This window comes from Schistocerca americana, chromosome 1 (assembly GCF_021461395.2).
Source record: "Schistocerca americana isolate TAMUIC-IGC-003095 chromosome 1, iqSchAmer2.1, whole genome shotgun sequence".
Lineage (NCBI taxonomy): Eukaryota > Metazoa > Arthropoda > Insecta > Orthoptera > Acrididae > Schistocerca > Schistocerca americana.
This window is the reverse complement of record NC_060119.1, coordinates 333931220-333941680: the sequence shown is the minus strand read 5'-3', so window position 1 is coordinate 333941680 and position 10461 is coordinate 333931220.

Here is a 10461-nt window from a genome sequence, read left to right as displayed (position 1 = left end):
GTTTCATCAAACCACCATACAACCTGGACTTGTTCCCTATGATTTTCATCTCTTCGCTCACAAGAGCCGTTGTCGCAGACTATGAAGACCAGAGTAGCGAATTAGCGGAAAGCACAGTACGCTGTCTTCTATTGGAAAGTTGGTACCACGCTGCGACAAATGTCTAAATCAAAGTGGCGACTATGTAGAGAAGTAACTGTAGGGTGTAGCTAAATGTTCCGAATAAAACATTTTTGATCGTAAATGTGCGTTCTATTTCGCGACAGATCGAGGCTGAAAAATAATAGCCCTCGTATATTAATATTAGCTCTTTGACTCTGCTCCTATTTCTGGAACGAACGCTCCAAATCAGCAGACAAAATCTATCTAATATGTACAAGGAACACTCAAATGAAAACGAGACAGATGGAAAAAAATAATTAAACTGTTTATTATTTCAAAAGTAATCACGGTAGCTGTTAATACATTTATCCCATTGTGAGACAAGACAAGTCATTGCCTTCATGGAAAAATGTTTGGGGCTGCCTACGGAACCATGAATATACCCAGGTGTGCATCTCTTCGTCTGAAGCAAATCGACGGCTGTCTTTGTTCAGGGCTCCAGAAATATGCAAGTCGCATGAGAAGAGTTCGCGACTGCGTGGACGATGTGTAATGGCTTCCCAGCGAAGTATTTGGAGCGTTGTTGTAACAACCTTGGCAACATGTGGGAGGGTTGGCGGGCCTACCTGTTTATGTTTTCTTTATGCACGTTTCACTGTCGCACTCTTCCGTGATCACGGTACAGGAGAGGTCGAAACAGGAGGGCTAAAACATCGTAGACATCCTTTGACGCTTCATATCACGTTCAAATTTCGTCAAATGGTTTTCAACGGACCCTAGTGGCCCCACGCTGTATACCAGAGCAAAAACTGCTGTCGCCCCACAACCCAAAGCGGTCAGGTCCCGTTAAATGTGGCTGCAGACCCTCAGTAGCCTTAGAGAAGGATTGAATTGTCCGGTGGGTGTAAACACTGTCAAACGTTGTTCAAAAGAAAATGGCTATGAGCACTATGGGACTTAACATCTCAGGTCATCAGTCCCCTAGAACTTAGAACCACTTAAACCTAACTAACCTAAGTACACTCCTGGAAATTGAAATAAGAACACCGTGAATTCATTGTCCCAGGAAGGGGAAACTTTATTGACACATTCCTGTGGTCAGATACATCACATGATCACACTGACAGAACCACAGGCACATAGACACAGGCAACAGAGCATGCACAATGTCGGCACTAGTACAGTGTATATCCACCTTTCGCAGCAATGCAGGCTGCTATTCTCCCATGGAGACGATCGTAGAGATGCTGGATGTAGTCCTGTGGAACGGCTTGCCATGCCATTTCCACCTGGCGCCTCAGTTGGACCAGCGTTCGTGCTGGACGTGCAGACCGCGTGAGACGACGCTTCATCCAGTCCCAAACATGCTCAATGGGGGACAGATCCGGAGATCTTGCTGGCCAGGGTAATTGACTTACACCTTCTAGAGCACGTTGGGTGGCACGGGATACATGCGGACGTGCATTGTCCTGTTGGAACAGCAAGTTCCCTTGCCGGTCTAGGAATGGTAGAACGATGGGTTCGATGACGGTTTGGATGTACCGTGCACTATTCAGTGTCCCCTCGACGATCACCAGTGGTGTACGGCCAGTGTAGGAGATCGCTCCCCACACCATGATGCCGGGTGTTGGCCCTGTGTGCCTCGGTCGTATGCAGTCCTGATTGTGGCGCTCACCTGCACGGCGCCAAACACGCATACGACCATCATTGGCACCAAGGCAGAAGCGACTCTCATCGCTGAAGACGACACGTCTCCATTCGTCCCTGCATTCACGCCTGTCGCGACACCACTGGAGGCGGGCTGCACGATGTTGGGGCTTGAGCGGAAGACGGCCTAACGGTGTGCGGGACCGTAGCCCAGCTTCATGGAGACGGTTGCGAATGGTCCTCGCCGATACCCCAGGAGCAACAGTGTCCCTAATTTGCTGGGAAGTGGCGGTGCGGTCCCCTACGGCACTGCGTAGGATCCTACGGTCTTGGCGTGCATCCGTGCGTCGCTGCGGTCCGGTCCCAGGTCGACGGGTACGTGCACCTTCCGCCGACCACTGGCGACAACATCGATGTACTGTGGAGACCTCACGCCCCACGTGTTGAGCAATTCGGCGGTACGTCCACCCGGCCTCCCGCATGCCCACTATACGCCCTCGCTCAAAGTCCGTCAACTGCACATACGGTTCACGTCCACGCTGTCGCGGCATGCTACCAGTGTTAAAGACTGCGATGGAGCTCCGTATGCCACGGCAAACTGGCTGACACTGACGGCGGCGGTGCACAAATGCTGCGCAGCTAGCGCCATTCGACGGCCAACACCGCGGTTCCTGGTGTGTCCGCTGTGCCGTGCGTGTGATCATTGCTTGTACAGCCCTCTCGCAGTGTCAGGAGCAAGTATGGTGGGTCTGACACTCCGGTGTCAATGTGTTCTTTTTTCCATTTCCAGGAGTGTACATCACACACATCCATGCCCGAGGCAGGATTCGAACCTGCGACCGTAGCGGTGGCGCAGTTTCAGACTGAAGCGCCTAGAACCGCTCGGCCACCAATGTCCGGCTCAAACGTTGTTAAGGACGTCGTTCTGTTGCACATCGCACTGCAGATTTTTATCGTTTACGATCGCGAAAATGTGTAAATGAACGTCGCAAGGGAGCGGTTGGTTTCTTTGAAGCATTTTATCCAATCTCCTGAGGCCATCTCGTATTGATAAAGAGCCGCGGTCTGTTTGAAATCTATTTCCTCAGCCAACCATAAGAAAAACACGCGATTTTAATGCTGGGCATCGCAGTTCTGACCTCCATCGCAGAGGTATCTACATCCAAATCCACATGATTACTCTACAATTGGCAATTAAGTGACTGCCAGAGGGTTCATCGTACCACATCCAAGCTAATCCTCTGCCGTTATACTCTCATACGGCGCGCGGGAAAAGCGGACGCTAAAATCTTTCTGCGCAAACTCTGATTTCTCTTATTCTGTTATGATGGGCGTGAACAAGAATTTTCACAATCGGAGGAGAAAGTTCGTGATTCAATTTTCACAAGAAGATCCTGCCGCAACTAGAAACTCCTTTGTTTAAAAGACTGCCACCCCAATTCGTGTATCATATCCGTGACACTCTCACCTATTTCGCGATAATACAAAACGAGGCCCTTCGTTAAACTTTTTCGATGTCCCCCCTCAGTCCCATACTATATGGATCCCACACTGCACAGCAGTCTCCAATAGGGGATGGACAACCGTTGTGTTAACAGTCTCTTTAGTCCACCTGTTGCACATTCTAAAAGTTATGCCAGTAAATCGTAGTCTTGGGTTTACTTTCCCCGCAACATTATCAATGTGATCGTTGATATTAAAGTTATCCGCAGCTGTAATCCCTAAGTATTTAGTTGAATTTACAGCATTTACATATGTGTTATTTACTGTGTAATTGAAAGTTAGCGGATTTCTGTTAGTACTCATGTGGATAACTTCACATTTTTCACTATAAAGAGTCAGTTGCCACGTTTCACACCATGCGGATATCTTACGTAAATAGTTTTGTAATTAGTTTTGATCCTTGATGGCTTTACAAGACATAAATGACAGCATCATCTGCAAACAATCTAAGAGGGCTACTCAGATTATCTCCAACGTCATTTATGTAGATCAGCAACGGCAGCGGGCCTATAACGTTTACTTGGGGAACGCCAGATGTTACTTCTGTTGTACACGATGACTTTCAGTCAGTTGCTGCGCAGTGTGACGTTTCTCAAAGGAACTCACGAATCCATTCGTACAGCTGACGCGATACTCCATAGGCACGGAATTTTATTAGAAGTCGCTCGTGAGGAAGGAGCGCTGCCAAACGCCGTCTGGGAATCTAAAAATGTGGAATTAGTTTGACATTCCCTGTAGATAGTATTAATTCCTGAGACTAAAGAGATAGTTGTATTTCACATGATCGGTATTTTATAAATTCGTGCTGACGATTTGTCAATAATTGTAGTTAATAATGTTCGGACACAACACATGTTCCAAAATCCTACTGCTAATCAACGTTAGTGATATGGGCCTGTAATTCAGTGGAATACACCTGTTTCTTTTCGTGAGCAGTGTTGTGGCTTGTGCAAGTTTCCAGTCTTTAGGTACGGATCTTTCGACGAGAGAGCGTTGAATATGACTGTTAAGTATAGAGCTATTGTATAAGCATGCTTTGAAAGGAACCTAACAGGTGTACAATCTGTATTGCAGGCCTTGCCGTTATTAAATGATTTAAGCTGCTTCGCTACACCGAGGATATCTACTTCTAAGTTACTCATGTTGGCAAGTTGCTCTAGTTTCGAATTCAAGAATGTTTACTTCGTCTTCTTTGGTGAAGTAATTTTGGAAAACCGTGTAGTAACTCAACACTGTCATCTGTCACAGTCATCTGTGACATCGCCATTGTTATCGTGCAGTGAAGGTACTGATTGCGTCTTGCCGCTTATGTTGTTCACATATGACCAGAATCTCTTTCGGTTTTGTGCTAGATTTCGAGTCAAAGTTTCGGTATGGAGACTATTAGAAGTATCTCGCGCTAAATTTCGCGCTAAATTTCGAGCTTCTGAAAACTTTGCCAATCTTGGGGATTTTACGTTCTTTTAAATTTGGCATGCTTTTTTCGTTGCTTGTGCAACAGTGTTCTGACCCATTTTGTGTACCATGGGGGAACAATACCATCTCTCATTAACTTATTTGGTATATATTTCTCAACTGCCGTCGATACTATTTCTTTGAATTCAGACAACATCTGGCCTGTGGCTGTGCTTACATAGTCTAATCGAAAGGACTTGCCACTGTCTCTCAGAAGGCAGTCAAGGGAATTTTTATCTGCTTTTTATTAAATAGATGTACTTTGTGTTTACTTTTGGTGGGTTTGGATGTTACGGGATTCAGTCCCGCTACAAGAACATTGTGATCACTAATCCCCGTATCCGTCATGATGGTCCCTATTTGCTCAAGATTATTTGTTTCTACGAGGGCGAGTATGTTTCAGCTATCATTTACACTTCGAGCGGGCTCCTGAACTAATTGTTCAAAATAATTTTCTGAGAAAACATTCAGTATAGTTTCGGACTACCTTTCACGAGTACTGCTGCCCTTAAACTTGTAGTATTATCAGGATATCGAGGGTAGATTGACGTCACCACCAACTATAATTGTATGAGCGGGATACCTATTTGAAATCAGGCTCAAGTTTTCTTTGAACTGTTCAGCAACTGCATCCTGTGGGTCTGTGGGTCGGTAAAAGGAACCAATTATTAATTTATTCCGGTTGTCAAGTATAACAACGGCCCATACTAACTCACAGGAACTATCTACTTCAATTAGACTAGAAGACAAACTACTTCGGACAGCAATAAACACTCCAACAACAACTGTATTTAATCTATTCTCTCTGAACTCGGTTAGGTCTTTTGTAAAAATTTCTGCTGATTTCCGGCCTTAGCTAGCTTTCAATACGTATTACGATTTCAGCTTCAATGCTTTCTATTAGCGCTTTTCCAATACAGCTATGACAACTTACAACTACAATACCGATTGTTGCTAGGTCTACCTTCCTAAATTCGCCCTGCACCCTTTTGGACTGACGCCCTTTCTATAGTTTCCCGACACCCTCTAACCTAAAAAACTGTCCAGCTCCCTCCACACAACCCACGCTACCCGTGGTAGTTGTTTCCTGTGTTTAGTGGACCCTGCCGGCATCGGATCAACAACGACTTCCGTGATAACCTTCTGCGTGGCGTATGAACATCTTACTTCGTTCGGGTTCTCGGATTCTCTTTACGACGTGTAATATTTTCCTGGTTCATCTAGAGATTTCTATTTGTGCTCTGTGTCTGTAAAATTTCAGACAGATTTTCCACCCAATGAAACTAAATCGATCAATCGGAGAACACAGTACTCCTGAGATTCTTCGCATCATGATGTCGCCTTTTTCCTTGGTCGGAATATTATCCGGAATATCTGACTTCCATTTTCACGATGGCATTTATGATTTGTAGTGATGTCTCAGCTGCGCAAAGCGATTCTGGGAGAACGAAAGTCTGGTTGTGGCGAAATGTGGGTTCGTTGTAAATGGTTTGCTTCTTATAAATTTTGCATGTGATTGTGTGAGCTTTAAGCATTTTTTCTGCATGGGCTTTATTGTTCAAATGTTCCGGATAATTTCACTAAAGGTACTTGAAGCATTAACCTTAGCGCTGTTTTCATGTCTCGTCGTGAGAGACCCCAGGTCTGCGTACTTCTATTACATGTAATGTGTTTGGTCTTATGACATTTTGAGGCCGTTTTTGATAGCGACCTCGTAAACTATCTACGGCATGTGTCTTGCTTCAGTTATTGTCATGTTAACTATTGATAGGTCATCGTCAAAGACAAGGCAATTGACACTGGTTTCTATACTTTTTGTTGCAATTTTTATTTCAGTCATTTATGTTTGCCATATGCCTATTTTTATTTCAAAAGATTCAGGTTTTCGCCTATGGGTTTTACTGTAAAAGTTGCGTTTATTAAAATCTGTTGAACTGAGTAGATTATTTTATTACCCGTTACACAGTATCCATGTAGTATATTGCACTGTGTGGTGTTGTTAATCGAGTGATTGACTTTTTCTTTTCAAAAAATCCAACATAGTCACTTTTTATTTGACAGTGCTGTAGAACCGTTTTGAGGTTCCACATATGCTCAGTTGTCGAATGCTCTTCTGCTACTCATTTATCTTCCATTCCGTCTGAAATGGTAAGAAAGGCACATTTTCTAGTCATCAGTAAAAGAGAAACGCGTACGTACTTTTTCTACCTCCTTCTTGTCATCCTTTTTGTGTAGTGGGTGTAACAAAGCAATTTCCTGTCTGCAACCAAAACTGCACTCCGCCATACATTCACAATGATGGCTTGTAGCTGGTCACTTATCAGTCTGCCTACAGTTTTGACAACTTTCTTTTCACAGTTTATAATTTTTGCTTATGATTGCTCTACATGCTGGTGAACTATTCGAAAGAATGTAAATTTATATTTCGAAATCTGGGATACAGTTGAAGAATATTGTCCCTAGTGTTGTTTACCCAAATTCGGAATCAGGGATACAGATGAACAACATTGTACCCAGTGCTGTTTGCCCAATTCCGTTCTCACAAGAAAAGTCTAGTCTCAATATTGGAAAACGAGTTTGAAGTATCTTTTGGTAATGAGGCGTTCAAGAAATTCTTATCAAATGCATTGCAACGAGAGAACAGGTAGCCTATCGTGCGAGACAAATATGAAGTACGTCATTCAAGCGCCGATGGATAACCACACAATATATACCTCAGTTCATCGTCTCATTGAAACAGATTTGGGCTTTAGGCCGTTATGAAACTGAAATAGCTATGTAGTCCATAATTGAGAAATAATATACAAATATAGCGCAGTGTATCGTTTAAAACGCCTTTCTTGAACTCTGCTCTCTTCTGTCACAATCACAAAAATCAGCCCGTATGCATGAGAAGGAAGAACAAAGACTGTTAGTGTATCATTTTTTGTACTGTCAGTTAGCGCCCCTTGTGCTAACGTGAATATCAACAATAAGCTTCACAAATCAGAGAAGTAGCACATCAAAACTCGATACTGCCTGCCAATTATAAACTTTAATAGAGTTTATTCATATTATGTGACGTGAAAAGCCACCGAAGATTTATAAAACTTGGTAACAAGATTAGGGACCTCACATCTAAAGCATCTGTAAATTACCCACTTTCTTCTTAAGAGATCTGATTATGATATAAAAATTCCGTGACCCTGAAAATAATATGGTTAAACGAATTCTGACATATTCATGAATAAGGGGGCTCCAAGAAGGTAAGGGAACATGGAGGCCAGGGCTATAATTTCGTTAACCGATGTTTCCTAAAAAGCCTAATCGGATGATTATAGCTATATTCATGTATCACTTTGTGAACTGTTGATATAATTGTTGCATATTTCTAGAACAGCTCACAAAAGATGTGAAAAGGATGAGGATTATGTACTAAGTAGACATTAAGGAGAAAAATTAATACATACATACATTTCTAACTTTAATAATGACTACTCTTCACGGAATTTTTCTTGCCTGTTTCTCTTAAGCTTCGAGAGTGGTATTTTTCTTATGCTGCCAGAGGGTTCATTTTCTAGCTCCTGAAATCACCTGCTACGATACGAAGATCACTGCCGCTAGGTACAAAGCATATAGGCAGAAGAACTCTGCAACTGTCCGACAGTACTAACGAGTTTGTAACTTTTTTCTACTAGCTTCATGAGTATCAACTGACCTTTCCGCTTTCCTTTTCATTTGACGAATAGGAAAATCTCAAATTCTTAAAACGTTTTCATTTTGTGTCAGTATGTGCACTTTGATTAATAGGAAAACATGACTGTAGATATGAATGAATGTCTAGAGAGAGAAAGACAAGATGGACTAAGTGTTTAATGTAATAAAGAGAAGTGGGGGTAGGAGAATAGTGTCTGCATGAGGCTTTGAGGCGGTTCGTATTCTTTCTCTGGATGGTTCACCCAGAAGAACACTGTTACGAAAATATATATGCTGTTTCGAGCATTTTATCTAGATACAGTTCGATCTTTGCGAAAAACTCGACAAAAATTAAGACGTTTGATTTTTTTTTCTACTTCTGTAAGTGAAGCACTCCTAAAAAGTTCCAGGTTTTAAATGTTTCAAAACTGGTGACCAAAGCAAACTTTACGAATCTAGACGCACTTCAAATAAAGGACACAACGATAAAGGTCACGCTGATCATGAATAAAAATGCCAAATTTATGATTCTAACTCTAGCCTTTTCTTACAAAATTATTTCAGATACTCAAACGCAATTGCAGTAAAGTGTTACCATTTCTTTTTTGAAGGAGTTCACGTTCATGACCACAGGTAGTTGCGAGTGAAAGGGCAGTTCTAAACAGAAATGAGGACGCGCGAGCAGTTGCTGTAACAATTGCCACCCGCATGGACGTCAGAAGTGACGCAATCAGAGGCGTACACCTGCAATTGTCACATCCCACGCACTGAGAAAACAGCTGGACGCAGGTGAACGGCCGAATACATGAGTTGTGTTGTGCACCATCGATATTACATCCGTCGAGAAATGGAATTATTGTAATATTATTTGGCTGTCCATCTGTCTGTCTGCAGACTGTTCATACCCCTTTTTTCAGGAAAGAGTAGAGGTGTCAAGTTGAGATTTATGTCGGGTACTAAGGTCGACGGATCCCTGGTGGTGTAAAACGTTTAAGCTTCTAAGTCAACGCAATCAACAGATATGCTCACTCAGACGCCATAATTCGATATTCGCCAACTCCCTTGCCAAAACCTATATGGTACTTCCCGTTGACATAGAAGCATAATATTTGGCAAGAAGCAACGTTGTATAGTACAAGTAAAGGAAAAAAATCCTAAAGTTGTTCACATGTAATTCCATCGCTTTTTTTTCCCGTCTGTCTGTCTGCTGGTCTTCTAAGTCCCCTTATTCTCAGGAACGAGTAGAGGTATCACGCTGAAATTTATTCCAGATATTAAGGTCTACGATCCCTTGGCGGTGTAAAAACTTTTAGCTTTTACTATTACTCGTTACACAAAGATACGACCGTTTATGTCACGTACACAGTAAGGAAAAAAAACATGAAGGAATCATCCGAATGCGACGGAAATCGTTAGGTGTGATGTACTTGTACAGACAAACAAATGATTAGAATTTCAGAAAAATGGGATAATTTATTCAAGCTTTCTTTATTTAATCGTACGGCTAGGGTCCCCCCGTCGGGCAGACCGTTCCCCGGGTTCCAGTCTTTCAATTTGACGCCACATCAGCGACCTGCAGTCGATGAGGATTATGATGAGGACAGCACAACACCCAGTCGCTGGGTGGAGAAAATTGCCCGAACCAGCCGGGAATCGAACCCGGGCTCAGAGGATTGACAGTCCGTCACGCTAACATTTTTTTTTAAATCTCATTTTGTTCGTTTTCGTTCGTTGTATCTGCTTGGGGCGGACGTCGCAAGACACCCATTTCAATTCGTCGTTGATCCGTTAACTCAGTTTTTTTTATTACAGAGGGCAGCTTACCCTCTGACCGAACACGTTGAGTTACCGTGCCGGCACTATTCAGCTACCGGGGGCGTACAATTTATTCAAGAGAAAGAGTGTCAGAAATTGAGCAAGTCAATAAAGCGTTAGTCCACCTCTTCCACCTCTAGCCCTTATGAAGCAATTATTCGGTTCCAAAAATGGCTGTGAGCACTATGGGACTTAACATCTGAGGTCATCAGTCCCCTATAGCTTAGAACTACTTAAACGTAACTAACCTAAGGACATCACACA